The sequence below is a fragment of the Zeugodacus cucurbitae genome, chromosome 6 (genome assembly GCF_028554725.1).
Source record: "Zeugodacus cucurbitae isolate PBARC_wt_2022May chromosome 6, idZeuCucr1.2, whole genome shotgun sequence".
NCBI classification, from domain to species: Eukaryota; Metazoa; Arthropoda; class Insecta; order Diptera; family Tephritidae; genus Zeugodacus; species Zeugodacus cucurbitae.
This window is the reverse complement of record NC_071671.1, coordinates 61,798,727-61,825,992: the sequence shown is the minus strand read 5'-3', so window position 1 is coordinate 61,825,992 and position 27,266 is coordinate 61,798,727. Positions and strand designations below refer to the sequence as shown.

The 27,266-nt window shown below is 32.9% G+C and overlaps 1 protein-coding gene across 5 annotated transcripts in view; it reads right to left on the bottom strand.

Moving 5' to 3' along the window:
* LOC105209387 (protein sax-3) overlaps positions 1 to 26,664 on the bottom strand; it is a 292,880-nt gene extending 266,216 nt beyond the window's left edge. For 3 of the 5 annotated variants that reach the window (XM_054234981.1, XM_054234985.1, XM_054234982.1), the window contains exon 1: positions 26,167 to 26,663. The gene's annotated coding sequence lies outside the window, so the exon portion shown is untranslated. Of the gene's footprint in view, positions 1 to 26,166 lie in introns of all 5 variants that reach the window. The other 2 variants (XM_054234986.1, XM_054234983.1) reach the window with 1 other exon arrangement.
* Positions 26,665 to 27,266: the final 602 nt, after the last annotated feature.

Below are 27,266 nucleotides of genomic sequence, written 5' to 3'. Positions count from 1 at the left end.
GTTAAATATTTTTATATTTTTAAAATAAATGTATTTTTACTGTTCTGTAACTAATCGGATACCAATGATACCTATTAAAAAAATCGATAACTAAAATTTGGCTTTAAACAGAATTTTCCGATAAATGATTAAAATATTTTTTTATTTTAATTTTACCAATTAATATTTTATGAATCAATATTTGGTTTTCTTTATGAGAATAATGATAGTCAATACTGATTATACCACCATAAATGGAGTTATAACCGTTAAACAGGCGCCCTCAAGTCCGTTATTGTTGTCACATGAAATTTTTAATTGTTTTTTATTATTTATTGTGCTGATTATTGATATATATTATTTTCAAATATTTATACAAAAGAGATTATTATTTATTAACTTAAATGGCGATTTATCCAATAGTGCAACCGCTATTTTGGCAGTGGGTCAGCGGAATTTTAAAGATATGAATTTTCCTTATGCAGCTTAAGTAATTAATTTCAGCATTTTAATGCTTATGTTTTCCCACTAATTTAATTGCAATTCATAAATGCAAGCGACCATAAAAATTCCGGCAAAGCCATTATCATTGCGTAGTGAGGATTACAAAGCACATTTCATTAAATATTTGTGACTGTACATATATGTATAATGGTACTGAGTCTTGGCATGCGAAACACGTTCGAAATGGATTTTATTGCTGCGCTTGAAAGCCAGCAAGCAAAGGCGCTTTAAATTATAAAATAAGCAAACAAATCGGTTCAAATGAATACTAAATGCGCGAAGAAAATGAGGAGACCAAAAACAAGTGGAATAACAATAACAACAACGAGAATGCAATTTTGCCTGATTAAATTTGTGGAAAAGTGTTGGAAGTTAGCAGTTATTAGGCGAGACAATAGAAGTGCCACAAAGCACACGCGCCGTTCAAGCCGTTGACAATGTAATAATGTAATGAAGAGGAAAGGAGCGAAGGGGAGGAGTGTGAGAAGAGTAAGCACGCAGACAAGCAACATTTTTTTCCATTCGCCGCAGAAAGTAAGCCATGCAGAGGAAGTGTCTAGCAGCAGCGAGGCAACAAGGTCTACAGCGTCTACATTTCACACGTCGACGCGACACTACGAACTGAGCGACAAATTGAATTCAATGAATTTTCGTGGATTTTATACGTTGAGTGAGAAGAGTGGCTCGTCTTCTATACACATAGAAACATATATGTAAGTATCTTAATAAATATGTGTGTACAAGTGGTAATATAGATGCAACTAAAGGTCTTCGAAGCAACGCTGTGCCTACTACACGCGCATAGAACGCGTTGAGAATTTCAAAAAAGCACGCTTCAACGAAAGATATGAAGAAAACGAAGAGGACGACGAAATCAACAGCGAGAAAATCGAAAATTCCAAAAACGTAGAGCAAAGGTAATAAAAGAAAATGTTGTCGGCACGCAGTGGCAGGAATAGCAGCATAAAGCTATGAGCATAGCACAATAACAACAAAAACCAATTACAACAATACCAAAATACAACAACAACACCAGCGTAAGCAACGTCTACCAATAACAATAGCAATAAAATGAACAATAATGTCGCTGCATTCGACGAGCATTTAAGGGTCGCCAGCAACAACAACACACGCACACATATACTCACCGAACATCGAAAAACAAAGCAGAAATATGAAAAAATATGCCACTACGCTTGCCTTGCCTTGCAACGTCGCCGGAAAATCCTACACCCAGCCAAAATAGACGTGTGCAACCCCGGAAAAGTCTGCGTGGCAAGGCACATGCAACAACACTGCTAGGGGGTTGCAAGCGTCGAACACGTGAAAATGCAATTTACGACGAGTCGCATTTTCCCTGCCATAACGGGAAATAAAGCAACTAAGCAACTATTAAAGGTATGTTAGCTGTATGCTGTCGACGGTAGACACAACAAAGCCATTGTCGCGACGCCCTTTACTAAAGTTCTAAGCATTTGCCATGGCTGTCAGCAAAAACAAAGAACCAAAAACAACAACAACAAAGTGAAAATGTAGTTATACATAGCAACTATATGTGTATAATATAATTTTGTATTTAATACAATATTCCAGTCGGATGCGCTAAGTCAAAGTCTACACGGCAGATTCCACCTCTCCCGTCATCCCTTTGGCCAAATGGTGTGTCCTTTCCGTGTTCATTTGCCGCCATTGCTGGTCCCTTGGGTCCTTGTGACCGTGACAGTGTGCGGCTGTTATGGCCAAGGGCGACCACAAATTATATGAAATAATTTGGTTGTGCCTCCTTTTTATGCTTTTGTGTTGCTTTCCATTTTTTTTTTTTTTTTTTTTTTTTTTTTTTTGTTAATCATTGGGTATGACCGAAATTATTTGCGCTGCATTTTCCACAATATTTTTTTGTAACCTGGTATAATGTGTGTCCACATATCGCTGCTGTATATCATTATAGACATTTTCTTCTTCTTCTTCTCCGTTTTTATTGTTATTAACTTTCATAATTTTTTCACCAAATCTTATTCAGTCTGTTGTTAACGTCAAATATTATTAATTAATTAATCGAATGTCAGCAGACAAGCGTGAAAGCTGTCTAAGTAGTTGTGGAGAAAAAAAAACTGCACAGTAATGCTAAAGTAATTAACGATTACAAGCTGAAGAAAAGAAACGAAACAAAAGACGCCAGAAATACATGAAAATCATTTACTTTTACATAGACAAATTTATATTAAGGAGGAACGTTTTATTTGAAGACTAGATGACTTCAAAAATAGATGGAACTTTTAATTCTAGTAATGCCCCGAAACGAATAAGACAACTCTTCAGTGTTTTAAATGTAATTTAAATGCAATTTTTCAAAATATATATTGGATATAAGTAACCACCAACACTGGCTAGTAAATCTACAGCTAAAGGATTATGGTTCTGGATATACTGATTTTTCTATATTAGCTTTCGTTATCGAAAAAAAAAATACTCAACAGTAAAATCAAATATTATTTTTAAATACCCCCACGATTTCCAACCTCTCAATAGTCATTCGTAATACAAGAATACTCAATTACTGATCCATTCTAATGTATAGTTATAATAGTTATAAATGTATAGGCAGATGTTTTCAACGTTCTTTAGATTGAAAATCGAAAAAAACTGACAGCTCATGCTGGTTTACAACACAGCTGAAATGTATGAACAGAAGCCTAAAATTCGCCGAAGCAGAAAACCCCCTATAGAAATTAGTAATCAGATTTCTAATGAGCTGGACTGCTTGTATTTCAGAATTACATACATATGTACTTATTACTATGTATATTACAAGACGCCAAAACTCATTAGAAGTTAGTGATGATATTGGGTAGATAATTACTTGTAAATATGAGGCTATTAGGAGGATTAACAAGTAAAAAACTTAAACTAAAACCTTTAATTTGCTGTAAAATATACATTTTAGAAGTTTAATTAATACCTAGGTTTGGATTTTTCAAACAACAATAATGGTTTGGTAATCATTCTATAATTATTTTTAATTCTTACAAAATCGACTTAAGCACTTTTTCATTTTAACGAAATCAGGTAATATATCTTAAATAATAATATATCATAAATAGCTGATATTTTTTTCAATATTTTTTTGATATATATTTGTTTAAATTTAATGATTAAAAAAAAAATTAAAACCAAAAAATATGCATTTCAGCCTTTAATTCCTCGAAATTCTGTTCCATCCCAAAAATTCTTAAAATTTATTTCAAATTTTAACTTAAAACCCAAAATTTAAAATCATTAACCCCACAGAGCACTCACAATACACACATGACCCCACTTGTACGCATCTATAAAAAAACAGAAAATAAATTTCAAAACCGCTGCTAAAAACAAAAGATTCGAAACAAGCAATATTCGAACGCAACACTTTCCATTATCTAAATGCGTACTTGAATACAAGAAAAATGTACATCATTTGTCATTATTTTTTTTTTTCTTTCTGATTTTCATTGTTGCTACCATATTTCGTTTTCGTGTGTGTTTCTTGAATGTGGAGTAGTGCGGGCATGGTAATCGAAAATATACTTGTATATACACACATATCTACATTGGAAAAATACGTAAATGGCAAACAAATCAAATTTGTAATGGTCAATCAAAGAAAATATTTTTTTAGCTCTCGTAATTGGAAACAACGCTCATAAAAACTGAGCGCTTAAGTGCTGTTTAATTAAAAAATTATATGTATAAATGAAATTAATTAAAGGAAATTATTTTTAAGCGATGAGCTTATTAAAGTTTATTAAAAATTAAATTATATTTTTTTTTTAATTTTTTTCTTCGGTAAAATTATAACTTATAGTCCATATATATAATCGCTTAAAGCGGTTCCTACGCCAAATATATATATATATATATATAGTCCATATTAAAATAAAATATAAAATAAAAAAAATGTATAATAAAATTAATAGATTCGATTTTTTACAACTATTCTTTGAAACCATGCTGATACTTCTATTATTATTTCATCTTAAAAATATTCAAAATGCTCCTAAATGTAGACTATCTTTTTTTAATAACACATACATTAAAAAATGTTGCTTACAATCAGGCGCAGACAACCAGTGCGTTGTTTTGCGACTCGGTAGCCTAAAGTATTGATATTATAGACTATATATAGCATATTAAAAATATAAAAAATATGTTTTTTGTTAATGTTTTTTTATATTTAAATAAAGAACAAGAACTTGACAAATCTTCGCACAAATCTCGGAAACAAATCTCCTTGAAATTTTAGAATTTTCTACCACCTATTATTTTCATATCTTCCGTAATTTTTATGCCAAATCGCTTCCATTTATGCACATTTAAAGTATTCTTTCTTTGTATAACTTGCTACCTCTTCGAAATTGAGTGACGGCAGCTGTATGAAAATCGCAAAATTTATTCGCCAAAACAAACATAAATTTCCAACAAAAATAATTGTAATAATAACAAAGAAGCGAATAATGCCATTGTTTGATTTCTGCTCGAACAACTAAAGCAACAAACTAATTGGTACTTGAGCCTTCTTAGAAGAAACAAATAACTTCTGCATAGCCAACTGCGTCTCTCTCTCTCTCTACTTATGTGCGTCTGCGAGTGTTTTGCTCACTTATGTAAATGCGAACATTTTAACTGTCAATTAAAGCGAAATTAAAACCAGTTCAAAGCAATCAAAATGCCACAAGTATATTATTAAAGCGAGACGAAAAATAAATAAACAAAAAATTAAAAACAAAAAAAAATTATATTGGTAAAGCGCGTAAATGTGTATGTATGTACCTGGGCTTGAAGGCAACGGCAATTTTGAATAATTACCATACAAATCACAACTTAATAAGCATTAATTCTACCATAAATAAACAGCGAAGAAAATGATGGACAAGATATCTAATAGAAATATCCATAATTATGAGCCTTCAAAGAAATCAAATATCCGAGGTAGCCAACAACAGCGAGCGTTTTTTTTTTTAATAAGAAATATGAGGTAATAATTAGTGGCTATGAGATCTATATGTGAGTATAAATGTGTGTGTGTTTTGTTGGAGCAATAGAAAATGAAGATGAAGATAAAGAAGCCGGTAGATGCTGCACAGCAACAAGGTTGCTTCAATATGTTGCATTTGTATTGGTGCAGCGGCGAGTTTTGGTTGAAACAAATACTCCACTTTGACAGCTGGAAGAGCAAATGTCTCTGGAAAGCGCAAAGGTAGAACATGAAAGAGGTGAGGTGATAAATGAATCAATTAAAAAGCGAATTTGACAATCCACAGCAGGTAGATTTCGACGTGTAATGATGTAATGAAGTGATTGGAACTTTAGAAACAGATACAGTTAAGAGAACGATTATAACTATTCAGTGGATAAGTGAGAGTCTTTATATGTATATACAGATATGGATCTACAATATTAAAAACAAAAAACAAAATTAGAAAAATATATTTTTTGTTACAAAATAATTTCTTAAAAATTTTAATTTCGAAAATATTTTTTTTTACATTTTTCTTTAACTATTTTTTTTAACATATTTTTATTTTATACATATGTATTTACAATATTAAAAAAAATCAAAATTAGAAAAAAAAATATTTTTTTGTTAAAAACTAATTAATAAAAAATTTTAATTTGGAAAATATTATTTTTTTTATATTTTTCTTTAACTATTTTTTAAATATATATTTTTTTAGAGATATCGATTTATAATATAAAAAAAATCAAAATTAGAAAAATATATTTTTTGTGTTAAAAAATAATTATTAAAAATTTTTTATTCTTTTTAAATATTTGTTTGAGCATATTTTTATTTTATTTTAATTAAAAAAAAAATTTATGTACTTCATAATTTTTTTTGTATTGAAAAAATATTTTTTTTTTTCCTTTTTTTGGTTTAAAAATAATAAATTTGAAAAAAAATTTGAGAAAAACAATAGATAAATAATAATTGAAAATTGATCATGACTCGTGAGTATCAAAACAAAAAAAATTATTATAACGGCATCGCAATAAACATCGAATATATATGTTTATAAACACATAAATGTATACCAACATACACAAATTCCAAAACATTCATATGCAAATTGTATATTATAACCACTTGTGCCGCAGAACCGCACATCCATTATGCACAACGGCATAAATTTATACATAATTATCTGTTTAAGCTGTACGCTGTGTTGTTGTTGCTGCTATTGCACGCTCAATGGCGGCGGCATTCGAGCACAGCTCACATTACATTTAATGCCATAATCATTGATATCAAATTGCATTAGTCGCATATGTTGGGTTCTGTGTTATGTTGTTGTTACTGTGTCTATTATATATTTATACATGCGTGAGCTTTATGTGAAGATATGTATTTATGTACATATGTGTGTAGTTATAATTGTTTGTTTATATTGCGAGTCAATTTGCATGCGTTTTGGCTAATTTCCAAGCCAAACAAATGATTTATTTGATGAGTTGGAAAAGAAAGAAATAAATAAAGAAACAAATAAATCATGAAGTGAGGTTATCATTTGCTACTGCTTATTTTAGGTTGCTTTTAGAATCGCTAGTTAGAATTTGAACTTGTTAAAATGACAATGAAAACAAAAAATATTAAGATCTTTTAATAATAAAAATAATAAATATTACTTTAATTTATTTAAGTTTTTTTTCAATTTTTTTTATTTTTCAAAATATTTTTTTTTTTAATTTTATAATAATAATTGAAAATTTTTTTTTTATATATATTTTATAAATGATTTTTAATTTTTTTTCCAAAAGTTTTTTTTGTAAATTTTATAATTTTTTTATAATGTTTTCAAATTTTTTTTACTAACGTTTTTTTGTAATTTATTTCTCAAATTTTCATCCAAATTTGAACAACCGCAGCCAACATCTGTACTTCAAACTAAAAAATCCACCAGCTTTCAATAGGATCAAAGGCCATATGCGTCGCCGATTTATATCCCTCAAAGAAAACTCCAAAACTAGCACTCAGCACATATCACCATTTCTAAGCACCAACTCTCTTTAAATACAATTTTTACCTGCATACCTATCTACACCTATCTACCCGACCATCTCAACGCCAATCTCAACTCAACCCGACCAGTTGTCAACTGTCCCATAAAATACAAAACTAATTTATTGACCCATAAATAAATGGCGAACACATTTTTCGCATAGCAATTCACAAATTGTCTATTCGCCATGGAATTTTTTAAACATTTTCGCATTTTTTCTACATTTTCTAATTGTCATTTGCCTTTTGCAGCGGACGATTTGCAGGCGCAAGGCAACAACAACAACAATAATGGCAACATGCTAGGCCTCATTTGCGGCGCATAAATTCAATTAATGAAGTTGTTTGCATTTTTGAACATACAACAACAACAAATGCCAACAAACAGCAACAAAAACAACAAAAACATTGCAAATAGCATTAAAAGCGGCAATATTTGCAAATTTTGTTGTTGTTTCTGTTTTTGGTTTTTGCATTAGCCAGCTGTTTGTTTTTGCTTTTTCATTTGCCAATTGCTTATTATTGTTGCTGTTAGCCAAATCGAAGTTATTGCGCGCGCATTCGTTGCTCACTCGCTGCCCAGCTTTTACATACAGCCATATGCGCGCAAAGCTCAAGCGCCGTCCGCCGCTCACTAGTGGCGCGGCAGTGCAGCTCAGTTCAGTTCAGCGCTTGCGGCTCATTAATTTGCTGCCAATTTTCAAATCAATTTCTGACATTTCTGTTTGCCAGTTCGAGGTTTATATATACATATATACATACATGCCTCCGCCAGCTTTGTGGCTTTTATCGCTGTGCAAAAAAATTAAAAATATTTTTTTTTTACTAATTTTAATTCTTTTGCGCTATTTATTTGCAATTTCATTCATTTCATTTTCACTGCATTTGTCATTATTGGTTTTGTGGCATTGAGGGCGTGCAGCAAATTCTCAACTGACTTGCTTTGTTGTTGTCGCTGCCAATACAAAAGCGTTGGCGCGTGCATTTTTAATTATTATTGCTTGTTACAACAACAAAAAACAAAATAAAAAAATATGTTTTGTTTGTATTTTTTCATGTTGGCGCCATGCAACATAAACTAATTAATTAACTAGAATTTGCAAAACGCAAAATTCGCGCCGCACATACATAAACACACATATAATTAATTTTTTTTTTATTTTTTTTTAATTCTTGTATTTATGAATTCATATTTTGTGCTAGCGTTTAACCGCAAACAAAGATAAATTGTTATATTGACCAGAAACTAACAAAAGCCGCAAAAAATATTAAAAACAAATAAAACAACTAAATTAAGCAGGAAGCTATTGCGTGTTTATTTTTTAGCACAAATAATTTTTTTTAGTAAAAAATGTTAAATTTCGGTAATAAAAAAATTTTGAAAAATATTAATTTTTTTGAAAAAATATTTATTTTTTTTATATATTTTTTTATAATATTTTTTTCTTGTTTTTGGCTATTGTGGTCACACTGGCAAAAAACAAACCACCAAATAAATTTGCATAATTTTCAGCATTTTATCAACATAAATTTTCACGCTGTTGTACATTTTTTAACAAGCTATAATTAAGTTTTAAAAAAAAAAATATTTATTTTTATATTTTTGGATTTATATTTTTTTTTTAATTTGCATATGAAATATTAAATTTTATTCATACAGCAACACACACACCCAAGCATGCATATACAACTAATCCAAACCATTTTCGCATAAAGCCATCAAAGCGCTAAATAACTGCACCGCAAAATCGCACGCTTGCAATAAAATGCAATAAATTGTTGTTAATTAATTTACGACAAGCGCCGCCTCGTCGCATACGACCTCTTGTCTAGCAGTAAGCTAAATCGTCTATTAAAAATATTTTGAATTAACGTTGTTGTCAAGCGCTGGCGCCAGCGACGCTCAACTGCTGCAACGTTTTCCTTTTAAGCATTTAAGCAACGCTAAACTCGCTCTTCTAGCCGTCAACTAGCAGTTATTGCATGGCTTTTTAGTATGAAAACTTGTATTCTTTTGCCCATTCGCTGGTGTCTCTGGCGATTGCCGTGACATTTGTGAATTTATGCATTTTATTGGTGTATTTTGAAGTCGCTAATCAGCATATTTTGACACGCTCAGCGAGACTGTGGCTTGGTGGAAGTGTAGAGTGTGGATTGGCGCGTGCTATATAGTATATTTAAATATATTAAGGTATAGATATATGTGGATCTTGTATATGTAAGTGATCTTACTAGCACAGTGAGATCAGTGCTCTAGTTAGTAGTAGGATAATCGAAAGACCTACACGACACTTATTGGTATTAGGACTTGATACAAGAAAATTATGGCTATAGTCTCGTATGTAATCCCTAAGAACTCTGATTGCATGCTGTGTTTGATTATATGATAACTTAGCCATTATAGTGCTAGTTGGACCACAAATTTTAAGGTATATTGAATTATTATGGAGTACACCTTGGTCCATATGAAATACTCCCGTGATGTTAACTGTTGCCTTTATGCCAAATGGTTCAAAGTCGTCAATATTTAGGGAAAACAGTGAAGAAAAGTTAAGTTCGTTAATACTTAATTGTTCTTCCAAGAGAGTATACATTTAAACTACACATAGTCTTCTTTGTTTAAGCTTATGTATAAGGAAGACTGGAGATTTAATAAGCATATAGCAATATATGTAGGTCCCAAGGAGCTGTTGCGTCAAAAAATGATAACAGAGATATATAATATTATCGACAAAACTATCTTCAGCATAAACCAAAAAAATATATGATTTGATCTAGATCTGAAGTGACGCGAAAATGAAAGACTTAAAAATATATAACTATAGACATAAGATCGTGCAACATAGAACACTACTCTAAGTAATCACAACCAAATATATAAACTCAAATGAAATTTCTTCTTAGATATCCTACTGGATGTCTTTGAGTTTGTATGAAGGATATAGTACGAACCCTGCAATATAAGAGAGGGTTTCGACAGCATTGAGTCAAAATAATTTAAATAAATTATCGACACTAAAGTATATCTTCTTAGACGACCTTTTTTCTTAAGTACTTAAGAAACAGAGCTAAATAAAGAGGGAATATCTAAAGAAATACCAAAAATCCCTATACATTATACTATCCTCGGTTTGATAAGATATAACACTAGCTAGCAGATGATTTTAAGAGTTTCTGTAGCCTATTTTAACAGATTGGATTGCTAGCAACTGATTTTGAGATAATCTAGAAGAGTTAGGTGAGAAACTTATAAGCAATATATGGTAGGTTAAGGCATATGTGACCGGAAACTACACTATAATAGATTGTAAATCATAACGGGATATCTGAAAGTGAAGCAAAATACAGGGCAAACTTATATTTAAACAACATAAGAGTAGAAAAGATTGGAGATGTGGAAAAAATAACTAAACTAAGTTTTAAAAGAAAAGAGTATCTGTTGAGAAGAAAAATGTGTAGATAAATCAATATTTAAGAGAAGTACAGATTTGTATGTGTCTGTCAAAGCTATTATACAAATAATTTTCTCAATTTCATGAAAGCTCTGACTCTTCCATATGTGAATTTTAATTTTTTTTTTTGTAGAAAACTTGTATCAATTTCATATATGTATAATTTTCATCTCAAACAGAAATAATTTATTAAATTTCATTGGCAGAAAATGCAATTAAGAAATGAGATAAATGCGCAAAATAAAAAATATTCCATTAACCAGCACGAAAGAGTATTTATTTTGAAAAATCACATTTAAGGCGAATTAACCTTCGTTTACACAAACAAATGGCAAAAGTATTTATCTCAATATACATTTACCAACAACAACAAAACAAAAACAACAATAATATGGCAGCCATTTTGCGACTTAATTATCAAATATTTTGCAGAACAGAGAAATTGAAATAAAAGAATGAAAATGATAATGAGAATGAGAAGGAAATGTAAGCCAAGGAAATTAATGCAAGCAAATGAAATATATGCATGTAGTAGAGCACACAGAGACAGAGAGACATATGCGCATATGAATATCCTTATTACTTAAGAGCCTTTACTACTTATTTGCTTAAATACATATATATTTATATATATATATATATATATGAGTATATATAGTTAACGGATCAGCATTCAAATGAAAATGTAAAATTGTGCAACGAATGTAAGTAATTTGTGTACAACAGCAGCACAGCGAAAATGGTAGGAAGAAGAAAGCTTGGCGTTGAAAGAAAGGAAAATTGTTGTATTTTTTTTTTGCTTTTGTTTTTGTAGTGTTTGTGAGGAATTGCTGCAGTAAGACGTGGCGGAAGTAAGAGGTAGAGATAAAATACTTAATTACTTGACGTGGTATTTAATGAAAGTTTTTTGGCGCACAGCCAGCAACAACAACAACAAGAAAATAATAAGTACAATGGCAACAACAGCAGCATGTCCTGAGGCCGCCAGCAGTGCTGAGTGTGGCAGCAAAGGTTGTGTGTATATGTATACACATACATATGTGTGTGCTGCATACTTTTTGGCATGACTGTTAATGTGAATTTCATTTGTTGCAATATTTTCGAAAGACATTCAAATAGCTGAAGGAGGCAGTTCATATATGTGGCAAGGATACACATACATACCACATGCCACATACAAACTCAAAGCACACAAAAGGCTTAATATTAAGCCGTCACCTTGCGTCCCGCTAAAGGGTTGCCTTAACTGTAATAATATTTGTTTGTGTACATGTGTGTGTGTCTGCTCAAAGTGTGCCTGTATTTATTGCTTAGCTGATAAAATTTACTTTTCGACTTGCTGCTGTCGGTTGCTCTGTGGTGTCGAATGTGGCAAGCAGTAGCTGGGTTACTGGTGAGGTAAGTTTTTGACAGCAGCGCAGGCGGAAATGAAGCGTTTTTGGGTTTAAAATGATATCTATATAACATACGAGTATGCTTGTTGTTGCCTGTGTGGTAAGCTCGAGAATTTATTTGTTACTTAGCTTGCGGTTATCATTTACCCAGTTTCGTTTCAGTGTTTGTTGTCGCTTGCCAGCGGGTGTTATTATTTGGGGGTGCAAAGTGTGGCTTGGAATTTCTTTGAAATTATTTTACACAATCATTTGTTGTGCCACATGCAAATGCATGTTGTCTATGAGTTCTAAGGAGATGTTTTTAGTATACGAAAATATATTTTAAAGAATTTGTGTGATAGCAACCCTGTTGTTTTATCTTACTTTTGTACTGCACGAATCCAAGAAAAAACGCTTTGGAATGTTCAACTCAAAAAGATGTAGTTTATTTAAAGGTCAAAATGCAAGTGAAAGAATTTTTTGGGTTTCTTACTAAACTAAAATTCAGGGTTACTCAAAGATGTAAGTTGCTAAAGGGTTGCATTTCAACACGCCACCTCAACGAACATATTTGAGCATTACAAGTAAATATATTTAACACAAGTTCAACATTTTAGAAAATTTTTCATGATTAGGTCTGGCTAGGTTCTTAGTAAATATGTCTGCAATCATATTACTAGTGCTGCAGTAATTAAGTTCGATTTCGCCACTTCGATAGATATTTCTTATAAAATGATATTTAATATCAATGTGTTTACTTCGAGCGTGGTATACGGGGTTCTTGACTAAATTCATCGCGCTTAAATTATCTCCGTTCACTATCATCGCATCCGGGCATTCGAGTTCCATTTCAGTTAATAGCTGCTTCAAGTAAACAGCTTCTTTAACAACGCATGCTAGCGCCATGTATTCGGCTTCTGTGCTGCTAAGTGCTATCGTCGTCTGCTTTTTACATTCGTATGAAAACACTCCTCCGGCTAACATAACTGCATACCCAGTATACGATTTCCGATCACCTGTGTCACCACCCCAGTCGGAATCCACAAAACACTCAATTGGTTTACCGGTTTTGTTATACTTCAGTTGCATATCTTGTGTGGTGCATAAAAACCTTAATATGCGCTTTGCTGCTGATAAATGTTCTACATGTGGATCATTGTTACGCTGTGCTAGCTTACAAACCGAGTGCAAGATATCAGGTCGCGTGCACACAGCTAGATACATAAGTGACCCAATGAGTGATTGATACTGCACCTGATCTGCTTTTTTACAATTCTGCTCATTACACATAACTTGGTGTCCTGGATCTAAAGGGATGGCGATCGGTCGACAATTTTCCATTTCGTACTCGCGCAATAACCTTTTAATATGTCCCTTCTGACTAATAGCAATAGCTCCAGTTTCACCATCTCTCTCAACCTCCATGCTTAAAAAGTGCTGGACTTGACCCTTGTCCACAACTTCAACTTTATTTGATATCATAGCCTTTATAAGTTTTAAGTGACTGTAATCCGAGCTGGCAATCAGTAAGTCATCAACATAAACGGCTATAATATTCAACTGCTTGCCCTTGTGCATAACATATACGCACGGTTCACACTCACACTGTTTGAATCCTATCTGCTTCAATATGGAATCTAATTTCATATTCCATTGGCGACCGGATTGCTTAAGGCCATATAAAGCTTTCTTTAACTTTAAGCAATGATCAGGATAACGCTTATCCACAAACATTTCGGGTTGATTCATATAAATATCTTCAGACAAATCGCTATTCAAATAAGCGGTGGATACATCCATTTGATGTAAGTGCAAACGGTATTCCGCTGCTATCGCAAAAATCATTCGAATGGTATTGTAACGTACGACGGGTGAAAAAGTCTCGGTATAGTTTACACCGTAAATTTGCGAACACCCTTTCGCAACCAACCTCGCTTTAAACCGTTCTACATTTCCATCCTTATTTCTTTTGACCGCGAACACCCATTTATTACGCACTGGTTTTTGGTCTCTTGGTAGCTTCACAAGTTCCCAAGTCTTGTTCTTCAACAACGATTCGTATTCAGCTTTCATTGCATTGTACCAATCGTCAGAAAGTTCACTTGATAACGCCTCACCTACTGTATCAGGTACTTTAATATTGCCATACGTCAACAAGCTTAAGTAATTATACTGTTTTTTTGGTCTACCGCATACACCAGTACGAATCAATTTCGGTCTACCTGGCCCACGTTTAAGCGAAGTTGGTTCATCTTCAGGAGACTCGAAATCGTCATCACTTTTCTCTGGCTGCATGCCACCATCATCTACAACTTCATCTTCGTTCGCGTTATCGTTTGCCTCATCCACTTGAATGACAGGTACCTGAGCCATCTGCTCATTATCGGACACGAGAACATTTATCGGATTCAATACGTCTAAAATTGCCTCATGCTGTTGCTTGTGTTGCGTTTGCTCGATGAAGTATACATCCCTGCTAACAATTAAACGCTTTGCTTCTTTATCGTACAATCTATACGCCTTTGAAGTGTCAGAATATCCTACCATAACATATTCTTTACCCTTTGGCTTGAATTTGTCTCGCTGCCGTTTATCAAGTGCCACTGCAAATGATCCAAACGCTCTTAAATGCGCCACCGTTGGCTTATGCCCATGCCATGCTTCATACGGCGTTACACTATCTAACGCTTTGGTTGGAGAACGATTTCGCAAATACGCGGACGTAGATACCGCTTCACCCCATAACGACTGTTCGAGACCTGCACCCAGCAACATACACCTTGCCATTTCAAGTAGAGTGCGATTTAACCTCTCAGCAGCACCATTTTGCTGTGGCGTATACGGGACCGTAAGTTGCCGTAAAATGCCATTCGCTTTTAAATATTCATCAAAAATATTGTTGACAAACTCTGTCCCATTGTCGCTTCTTAATATCTTTAATTTCTCCCCAGTTTGACGCTCTGCCATTGCTTTAAATTCCTTGAATTTTTCGAACACCTCGCTTTTGTGCCGTAAAAAATACACGAATATATAGCGCGTTTTATCATCCATGAAGGTTAAGAAGTATCGGGCTCCACCGATCGATGCAACATTTACCGGACCGCAAACATCAGTATGCACCACCCCCAATACATCGGCTGCATAATTTTGTGAGTTACTATATGGCCGCTGAGTGCATTTACTCGACATGCACAAAGCGCAGTTGACATCAGTCGGTATATTAATCGGAAGTCCAAACACCATCTGCTTATTACTAAGCTGCCGTAAACTTGCGAAATTCAGATGGCCAAATCTATTATGCCACTTCATCACGTCGTCAGCAATTTTCTTCGCAAAGAACAATTTATTTTTATTTATTTCAAGTAAATATAAATCTCTGACCTTTTGTGCGCATAATATTATTCCTCCGTGTTTGTCAAAGAACTTCGCCGTGTTTCCCTTGAATTCGACAATATAGCCACTGTTAACTGCTCTGGCAACTGACACAAAGTTGCACTGTAAACCCGGTACGAACAAAACATCTACGAGAGTCACATCAAACTCGTTTGTTCGCAATCGAACAACACCTTTGCCTTTTGCTAATATTTTGTGTTCCGCCGCTAACATAATTGATTCTTCACACGGCTCGAACTCATCAAACATGTTGCGGTTACAACATAAGTGTGAAGAAGCGCCGCTGTCAACGCACCAAACATCGTTGTGTAAAATTCTGCTACTAACAGCAGCAAACAGTCCGTTTCTTGTTACATTTTGATGCGAAGATTTTTCTCGATCTTTTCCTTTACATTGTGCGGCGAAATGACCTTTTTTGCCACAACTGTAACATTTTAAATTTGATTTTTTGCTATTGTCTTTGCGTGTGCTTGCGGTACTTGCACTGTCGTTCGATTTTGTATGTTCAAAAATATTTTTTTTTGCGTTTGTGTTTGCGTGTGCTACGAAAGCTTGCACGCTACCCTCGGTATGCTCAGACTGGCATGTTTTACGTCGCTCGCCTTCTTCTATTAATTTAATTTTAACAGCAGTGAGATTTGGTAGCTCATCGCGAGACTCCAAAGCAACCACCAAACTCTCAAATGATTTCGGCAGACTTGCAAGAAGCATAATAACGAACAAATCATCCTGGAGACACACTCCAATTTCAGCAAGCTTCTCTGCGACTGCCGTAAATTTGCAAACGTATTGCTGGACACACTCACCGTCATTCATTCGAATTCCAAGTAACTGCTTGAACAAAGTTACCTTTCTCACAGGCCCTTTTGGTCTATGCACTTCTTGTAGACATTTCCACGCCTCATTCGCCGATTTGCAGTTTTTAATGTGGCTTATCTGCATAGGCGTAATGCTGAGGATTATTGTTGCTTTTGCCTTATCGTCTTTTGCCTTCCACAGCAACACAGCTTTTTCATCGGCACCTTCTTTTGGAGCGGGCAATTCTCCGCACGTAACAGGCCACAACTCTTGATGAACAAGCACACTTTGTAGCTGCAAGTTCCATGAGTCATAATTGGACTCATCCAATTTTTCTATGTTAAAAAGCGACGAACACATATTTTTTATTAATTACTTAACGCGATTTACTAGGTTCCCAGGAATTTGCACCTGGGCCCATAACCTGTTGTTTTATCTTACTTTTGTACTGCACGAATCCAAGAAAAAACGCTTTGGAATGTTCAACTCAAAAAGATGTAGTTTATTTAAAGGTCAAAATGCAAGTGAAAGAATTTTTTGGGTTTCTTACTAAACTAAAATTCAGGGTTACTCAAAGATGTAAGTTGCTAAAGGGTTGCATTTCAACAAACCCTTATGCAGTTACTTTCTAAGATTGTTTGATGTATGTAGATGCTTGGCAACTTTACAAAAGAGCAATGTTTTCGATAATTGTGTTGTAAAGGCGTGTGCTTAAGACTTTTGTTATCTGCAGGTGGTCATAGAAGATTGAAGAGTTATACTGGTGTACACATAACTTTGCATAAATTACTTAATTGAACTCTATTTAATTATATTCTTTAGTAATTATTTCAATATTGCTGTAATAGAACCATTTTCACTTTAGTTTTATTTGTTATCGATTATAACCCTCAACACCGCAAAAATATCAACATTTGAGTGAAGAAAATATTTGTTTCTCTAGTAAAATTCATTTAAATAAGTCATTATTATTTCAGTTGATAAATATTAGGAATGAATTTCATTTATCGACTTATCGATTGTTTGTTAATCATCGAAAAATATATCGTTATCGATTTTTTATTTGTTTTGAAATTATTTATCGTTCACTTTTTCATTTTAAATTTCGCGTAAAATAATATTTGATAGAGACGATATCGATTACACGAATATTTTTGGCTAGAATAATAGCCCAAACTGAAAAATGTTAAATATTTGGTGATAGCTATGAGGAAATATACTTAAATTAGTTGGGTCCTAAAATCGGTACCTTGTATTCTCGCGTAAAAATATATTTTAAGTATATTTCATAAGATGATATGGATTGCACGATGATTTTTGTCTAAAATAATACTCTAAACTGAAAAGTTTTACCTTAATGAGTCCTAATGTCGTTTTAGATGAGATACTAGAAGCTTAAAAAATTTTTAACTTCCAAACTTTTTGGAAAAAATCTATGTATATTCTATTTTTATAGAAGTAAAAATTTATTTATAGAAATATGTACTTATTTAACCAATATCTGTATATATCTTTTACAATATGGAAATTCTTCTTCTTCTTCTTGACTGGCGTAGACACCGCTTACGCGGTTATAGCCGAGTCCAAAACAGAGTGCCACGTATCCCTCCTTCTGGCAGTTTGGCGCCAATTGGTTATGGAAATTATTTGCATATAAAAAAATAAATTCATATTTTTAATGCCGTCGTGCTAATATTAGCATCCACTCATATTGTTAATTAATATTTTCACATATGTTTGTATGTATTATATTTGCATATTTCCATATTTTAAGTTGGCTAAGTCTACTATGCGTCTACACCCTACTTCAACACATCTAAACCATGCATTTTTCATTCATGAATTCTCAAACACCTTCACGAACACCTTCGTACAAAATTACAGCTACAGCACAATATAAAAATAATAATAACGGTATAGGTATATACATAAGTCTTTACAAAGGTACATATTTGATATTTGTATAAAAGCTTAGAATATGCGCCTTTATTAAGGACTTTACCAGGATATACCTCCGTATTAAGGGTTGCAAACCTATTGTAGCAAGTCAAATTTCACCACAGCGCACAAATTCGTCGCCCGCCAAACAGCTGTAATATTTAATTTCTTAATGATAAAATGCCCCACACCCCCACAAAGACGACGGCGACGACAAGGCAGGCAAATAACAGTGAAAGCACGGAAAAAGTTGAGTAATAATAGCAACAGCAACAACCACACTGCCACTCTTATAAATACTTGAATATCCATGTAAAGGTGTGTTTGTGTGTCTTTTTCAACCGAAGTGTTGAGGCATTCAACGTAATAATGATTATATCAACTTCAGGCAAACAGCGACGAGGTAAACTCCAAATAGAAGCACTTGAAGCGCTTTATGCCTATAAATATATCACAGTAGAAGACATGAATATTTTATATGTTACATATGTTTGTGTGTGTTGTCGCCATGAAATACTGATTATTTCTTGTGAACCTGCTTTTTAAAACGATTTAAGCTGTCAGCATGCAACAAAGTTAAGTTTCGGCAACACCCACGATCGTACCCTGCTCTACATTGATTATGCTTACCAACCCCCTTGATTGTACTTGGAAATGTTGTTATTTTAGTAATTTAAAGCTATCATGTTTTTGCTGGAAGCATTTCGTTGTTTGCGGTCGCTAACTTCTACTTATGTTGCAAGTTGATGCCTCAACTGTTATATAAATAGCTTTAAATGGTTCTTGTATAGATTGGCTGAAGTTTTACTAGAAAAATGTTACTTCTTAAGACTGAATCTCATCAGTCAAAGAACTTTTTATCAACAATTTGGTTGAAACAAAAAAACAACAGTAATTTCCACCTTAACTCCCTTCTCTTGTAACCCCCTACCCCCCTCTTGATCTGTAATTTATTTCCGAAAGCCATAAATCCATTTCCAAACTTTATCAATTGCCTTGCTTTTCGCATAAATCTGCTCCCACCTCGACTCTGCTATCCTCCATCTATCGCTTCACGCTTAAATCACTTGTACTCGCTTAATTAGCAAAATTTTAAAAGTTTTGTTTGATTTTAGATTGTTTCATACTTTTGTTTTTGTATTCCACAATTTGTGCTTGGCAATCAGAAATATTTATTTACACAAATTATGCGGGGCTATTTACCTTTGTTCGATTTATACATTTTCTTTAGTTATTCCCCTGACGTGCGGTTCTTTCTTTTACTGCTAACGGCGCGTGCTGTCACAACAACAACTCAAGGTAGCTCTAAATTTACTTCAATATCTTTAGCAGCAAGCAACCCTTGCAATATTTATATTATTTATGCTCCGCAAATAGAACTTTTCATACCTAGAAGTCGGCAATTTCAACCCTTTGGGCCAGTTAGCTTAATTTAGCGTGGGCAGCGTAATTACAATAAGAAAAATCATTAGTACGGACAATTTTTGATAGAGTTCTTAACCTCAAATAAGCAATGCGAATTGCCGAAGATGTGATATATGGAGATTTTAATTGTTGAGTTATTTATAGTGAAGAAGGTGGCTTGAATCCTTGGGTTATACTTAGTAGTTGAAAGATAAAAAATTTTAAAATAAAAAAAATTAAGAGAGGTGGTTGCTCAAAATTTTAAATAATTAATTTTTAACATATTTTTGGTTATTTTGATTTTTAGTATATATAAAAAGCAAGAGCTAAACACAATTTTATTTAAAACTCAATATTTTCAAATATTTTAGAATTTTTTTTTTTGCTCAAGAAGACAATTTTTATTAAAAATTGACAAATGTAATATTTTCTTATTTTTTTCAAATTAATATCATAAAATTTTTAATTTTTTTAATTTTTAAAGATTTTTTATTAATTTTTTAACGAAAATATTTTGAGTATATTTATATATATATTCTTATACTATCTTATCTAAGCTTATACTATCCTTACTTGTTATTTAATGAAGCGTAAATATTTACACAAACAATTCACCATCTATTTACTTTTCTTATTTATTTAACTTAAAACTTTAAACCAAAAATAACAACAACACCAACCTAAAACTTTACCAACCACAAAAAGTCCGACACACCTCCACAATTTTTGTTGTTACCTCCAACTACAACATGAAATATTTACGAAAACCATTAAAAAATAGCATGCTATAATCTGAAACAACTTTTCTTGTTGTTGCTGAAATTACTGTTATCACACACCACAAAAATATTACGGCAGTTAACTTTTGCTGGCTACATCAAATTACCCTTTTTTTGTGGAGAGGAAGGCTCACAGTAAAGAGCAGCAGCCAACAACAACAGCAGTAGTAGTATTGGCAGCAGTTGTCTGACGACCGATTTGTTACAGTTTACAACCCTTAACTAAAAGCTATCTAAGCATGCAGCAACAACAATAGCAAATAGCGGAAGAGTAACAATGCCAGGCAGTGTGAAAGGGCGACGGGGGGAGTGAATGTCGAATGCTGCTACCGCTGTCGCTGCGGCTGCTACATGTGCGTAATGAGTTGGAAAAGTCAAAAATGATTAATTAAATCAGCGCACAAAGGACAGGCACATGCACACACACTCACAGCAGACAGACAGACAGCCACGATGATAAACCGAAAAAGGAACGTGAACGAATTGGAATTTTTGATTTTTCACTATTTGAATTTCGAATGCAACAACAAAAGGTTGTTGCAAATGAAGTTACATTGAGTGACACAGGGTGTATCTTGCATACATACATGCATTTCTACAGAGATGTGATCTCTATACAAAAGTCTCTCTAAATTCTCCATCGAATTTACGGAAATTAGTTGCACAAATTTGCATTTCAATTAGCAAATTCCATATTTACAGTCTTCAATGGCGGTCATCGAATGAAATGTGAAATGTCAATGCATTCATTCAGTCATTGCCGTTCTACAAGCGTTCGGTCATTAGTCTCATTTGCAGACGCTTCATTTCAGCTCCTTTTCTTCCTCTCTGGTCAGTGAGTTGTTTAGTGCATTAAGTGGTTGAGAATTACCGGCGATGAGTGAACAAAGCGTTTTGCATTTCAATGCGCAGCTACAACAACAACTACTTTTGTTGTAGTGTTTTTGCAGAGTGTTTTTTCCAACTTCTGTCATCTGCTGGCCTTTGCTGCTTTGACGCTGTCACAATTCATGTCAATTGCAATAATTACCTGCCATTGTTGTGGACAACCAGTCATTGGGGATTTAATTGCATTAATTTCCTTGCTTTTTTGTTGCTGTTTTTTATAGTTGCAATATACAGAATTATTTTTTGTGGAGTTTATAGTAAATTTCTATGCAACAAACAATTATTTGTTAATTGATGCGTGAAAATTTTCGTTGAATTTGGTGTATATTTATTTATTGGAAAAGCGAGGAAATAAATATGTATTTTTTAATATTTGCGTAGAAAATATTAAAAAACGTCGCTTGTCATCACAGAGTTTTTTAAGTTGATGAAAGCAACAACAAAATTATTAGTTGAAGTAGCCCTAATCAAGACTTGGTTATTCGAAAATAGCTTTAATAAAATAAGTAAACAAATTTCATTGAATGTTGACTATAAAATTACCTACTTTTCTATTTATAATTGATTATACCAGTTTATGCGATTTATACCAGTTGTTAGTTCGATTCGCTAATATTCACAGCTTAGCATCTAACGATAAATATGGAGATAAGTATATTTTTTGGATAATGCCAGTTTAAGCGACGTATACCCGTTGGTTGTTCGATTCGAAAATATTTTTTTTTACAATTACAAAGTGTTGAAATATGATATAATATTTCAGTAAATCGGGTTCGGTCATTAGGCGTGTTTTATTTGAGCACCACAAGCTAATAGCTAAATCATGAAAAAATAAAACGCATTTAGCTTATTTCATATCTTCGCTTACAAATGAATTGTGTTGGCAATGCGGGCCCGAACTTTCAGCTGAAATGTAATTTAAAAAAAAAAAGTTGAATTTATAAATCAAATTTCCTTTTGTTTACCGCTTTTTTATAAAATTCTGATCTTTTAAGGAATTTACAATCATTATTAGATCCGGGATGGTCAAAATAAATATGGATAAAGTTCGATAGAATTTAAAATATTGGTTTGTTTACATTTTCATCTGTCAAAATGGGGTTTCTCGCTATTGCCAACTACTTTATTTTGGAAAAAACCAAATTATTGTGAATGAAAAAAGCGATGAACTGACAATGCTTCTAGTTCAATATACAAGCTATGATAGCTTATGACAAGCCAAATATAATTAAGTTGGCTAAGACTTCCATACAAAATAAGCTAATAGCTTAATTTGATGGTCAAATAAAACACGCCTAATATCTGATAACTTTCTACTATCCTAATATCTAATTTAATTTAATTAAGAAAGAACACTTTTCAATAACAGAGTGTAAATTTCGGATTCTCTAGAATTATAAATAATTTTTCTTATAAAAAATAGCATAATTATTTTATTCAAAAATCTTCATATTATAAAGAAGTCTTCCCAGATATAAGAAAAACACGATGAGTTCAAGTATCCAGAAACCGAAAATTTCATTTCGATATCCGAATTATTCCAAAATCGGAATATTTTTCGACGAAATTTTTTAATTATAATTTTTATTTATCTTTAAAATATATTTACGCATATTTTGTTTCTGTTTCGAATTCTAATTTCTTTTATCAATTTTTTTTATTATCATAGATTTATTTAAAATCATACTCCCTCCATATTCTATATTAATACTAATGTCAGTCCAACCAGCATTATTATGTTTACATTAAGCAACAACATTAATAATACTTAGTGACGCTTATACTTAATATATTCTAAATATACTCGAGAGTAGTTTCAAAGAATGTGACCAACCTTTTCGATATTAAATTTCAAGTCCAACGCTGTCCACTTGTAATCTGCTAATAATGTTGAGCGTAAAGACATTGAAATCCAACGTAGCTGCCATTTGTTTAATGTATTACAAATTATAAAAACAACTATTGATTTGCATTGATATTTTACAGCAAGCATAGATTCATTTGTATTGCATTGGAATTTAATTTATTTGCATTACTTTTAATTTAATGCCAATTAATCACTTGTAATTATTAGTTGCACTTCATTGGAGTGATTTATTTATTGGTAAATTAGCATTTAATTACTTTTTACTCTTAGTTTGCACATTTGTATTTATTTTTGTAATTTATAACTGTGTTTTGGCTCAGCTACTAACTGTTTTGTTTACACTAATTATTTGTTTATTAGTCGTTTAGCATTAATAGTGATTTTATGACATTTCTTTGACATTTTGTTCACACAAATGTGATTTATTACGGATATTATGATTTTTATTTGCACTATTTCAATTATTAGTTTGAAGAAAAGCAATTAAACTGCTTAAAAATTTATTTCTGTTTTTTTATTTTTTTTTTTTTCTGTGCTATTCACTTAAAAGTGCAATTACATGCTTAATTATACACATTTGCCACAGTTTAAGACACTTTACCACGAGAAAGCATTTATGCTATAATTATGATTGTAAGCCGTTTATTGTGGCAAATTATTTTTTATGACAAAACTTTTAGTTTGGTCCATTAAATTAATTGTGATTATAATATTAATAAACTCAAGTATTTATTCGTATTATTTTTGAAGTTTGCGTGTATATTTTTTCAGAAATTATTTTTATTTATTAAATTATCTAAATCTCTTTCATTAAAAACTATTAATTTTTATTTTCGTTTTATTGAATGTTTTTCAAATTTTTCACCAAATCATTAATTTTAGCCAACAAATTATTTTATATAGTTTTAAAAATGGGCTTTTAGATTTTTGGCATATAACTTTTCAATAATTTTGTCTTTTCCATTCGGTTATTCAACAGTAAAATATTGTTTACTTTCAAAAAATGTTAAAATCTCCACTCCGTAGAATTTTCACGATTTTTTTTTAGTTTTCGAACGTTATACACATACGATTTTATTAGTTTAGAATATTTTTAAAGTAACATATTTTAATGATAACAGTAAAGAAATATATTTTGTCTCTTCATATTTTTCGGAATGTTTTAAAGCACTTCTTTATTGTTTTAAATGAATTTTGAATTTTCCATTTTTTTATGTAAATTATATTTACTTCATTTCTAAATTTACTTTAGTCCATATTTATAATCAGTTTATGTTATTAATAATTATAGTCCAACACCTTGTTTATTTTAATAATTTTATTTCAACAAATTAACTGTCATTTTTAAATTTAGAAATTTCTTTTAATTTATAATTTTATATTTTGTGTCAATTTTCTTTATTTATTATTACTTTGCACAAACCATTTCATTTTTTATTTAATTTCTATTACATTTTTCCAATACATTTCGCTTGCACACCAAAATTTTATATTTCCAACCACAATTTTTCAACCAAAGAACAGCTGGCAAGGACATTTGCGCATTTATATTATTTTATTTATTTTTATTTTATTTTTCTCAATTATACAGCCATTAATTTTAAAGCGATTTGCATACATTTTTCCACTTAATTAACCAATTTGGGCGGCAAACAAACAAAAATAACAAACGAAAAAACGCGAACATTTCAAAACGACGCGCATTTCGAAAATTACCGTAACGAGAAACAAAAATTTATACGAATTTGTGTTGCGCATCTCTTGTTTCTAGTTGCTTTACTTCCTATTTCGCATTCAAACACAATTTTTTATTTTCTATTTCTGTAGCACAAACTGTCCTGAATATTCTTTAGACTTCCTTATATCTTTTTTTTCAACTTCTCCAAAACTCATTTCTAATTTAACGCTCTTCCTGGTCTACGCCTACATTTTTGCTCCTCTTTACTTCCTTGAACTCATTTCACAGCTGTACCTACAACTATACCTCAACACCAGCGCATTAGCTGCCCAAAAAACCAACAAACAAAAAACTCAAGCCATAAAAAGTAGAAAAATCTTCCTAGCAGGATTCGAAATACCAAATGACCAGTAAAGAAGACACACAAAAACAAAAATTTAATCCAAATTATGACTCTACCACATACATAAACAACAAACACACGTACAACAGACTTTTCGGCTATTTGTCTGTCTGTTTACGTGTATATCTGCCGCCCGCTCAAGTGTCTGCGCCCTACATAGATACATACATACAATCTTCCTTAATTTGCTGGCTGTCTGCTACGCTTGTAAATATAGCTGTATATTATTTAAAGAGCCAGAGAGCCTGCCCTTACTGCTAAACCTTACCAAGTAATCTATGTTTGTATGTATGTCTACATTACATCTTCTGCTTAACCAGCCGCAGCGTTCGCTTCCTACACTTGGGGTTGTTTTCTAATTTTCCACACAACCTTGCACACAAGAGTTGAAAAATATTTTGTTCCTAAATAAATTTTCATATTTTGCTGGCAAACGCCAGGCTAAGGTGGCACAGACGACGCAGTAGAGATGCGCGCACACACCTACATATTCATATATATGTTTGTATGTATGCAAACACTTGCAAAGAAACGCGCTGTGCACTACGGTATGACAGGTCGCGCCGCGTTGGTTAGGCTACTCTATGGATCCCGTGTTGTTGTCGAGCGCATAGTGAACGTCACCGCCGCTGCTGTCGCATCCGCAAGGAATTAAAATAATACTTTTTTTTACCAACCGTGTGGAAAGCAGAAACGCTCTGCTGCCGCTGCTGTGTTGCGCGTCACAGGTTGCGTTGCGTTGTAGACGAGCAAATGCGTTGCTGCACGAAATTTGCACGATTTTTTATCAACTCAAACGCAAATTTACAACAATTTTAGTTAGCACTTTCAATTTTGTTGCTATTTCAATTAATTTTTCATAGCACACAATATTACCGTTAGAACACTAGTACACTTTAGAATGCTTTATAATTTCACTATACTTTTGTGGTTGGGCACCATCAAATCAATCACTGTATATTTTGCTGGGCAAATTTTATTCTTCAGTAACGCGTCCAATTCGTACGCTGACAAACGCGCCGTATTTTGTCCGTACACTATAACCGCACCGGGACAGTATCTGCGACAAACTGATTGGCCTACCCAGTTGGTAGCTGCATGCGAGAAAGCTATGCAGAGAGAGAGCGCGGCGCAGGCAAACTACAAGAATCGCGTCAACGTCGGCGAGGAAGTGCGAATGCACGAGCATGAACCGACATGTTACAATTCGTGCTGACGGAAATGCAACACACGGTAGACACGCACCCACACGAGCGCACAGCCTGCGCGTGAGAGCAATTGGAGTGACAGCAGATAAAGCAGAGCAGTTTGAATACACAACTCCAATACTGAGAGTAGTGGCGGCAACTTCCGCTCTTGCAGTTACGCACACATATATATGTATATGAGCAGCCAAACTCAGCAAGTGGACCAAGAACAACACTCTAGTAATCGACTAAACTCGGCTCTACTGACAATACTACTCAACTGCTAGCTTGTGGAACGCATCTGCACTTATCTTCACAAAATAACAAAATAAAAATTAAAAAACATAAATAAATAATCAATCCACTCTCTCTTATTTGTTCTCACTCTCTCATAAATTATTGTTTTGATTTTGCTTGAGCACCAGTGGGCAGAACTGCTTGAAAACTGCTAGAAATTCCAGTTTTTCGCTATTTTGTTTTTGTGCTGTTCGTTGGCGTCTCGCAGCTGATTTCCAAAGCAACAAACGACACGGAAAAAGAGAGCAAAAATTTAATAGTTTGCGAATGTAAACAAATAAGGTTGATATATG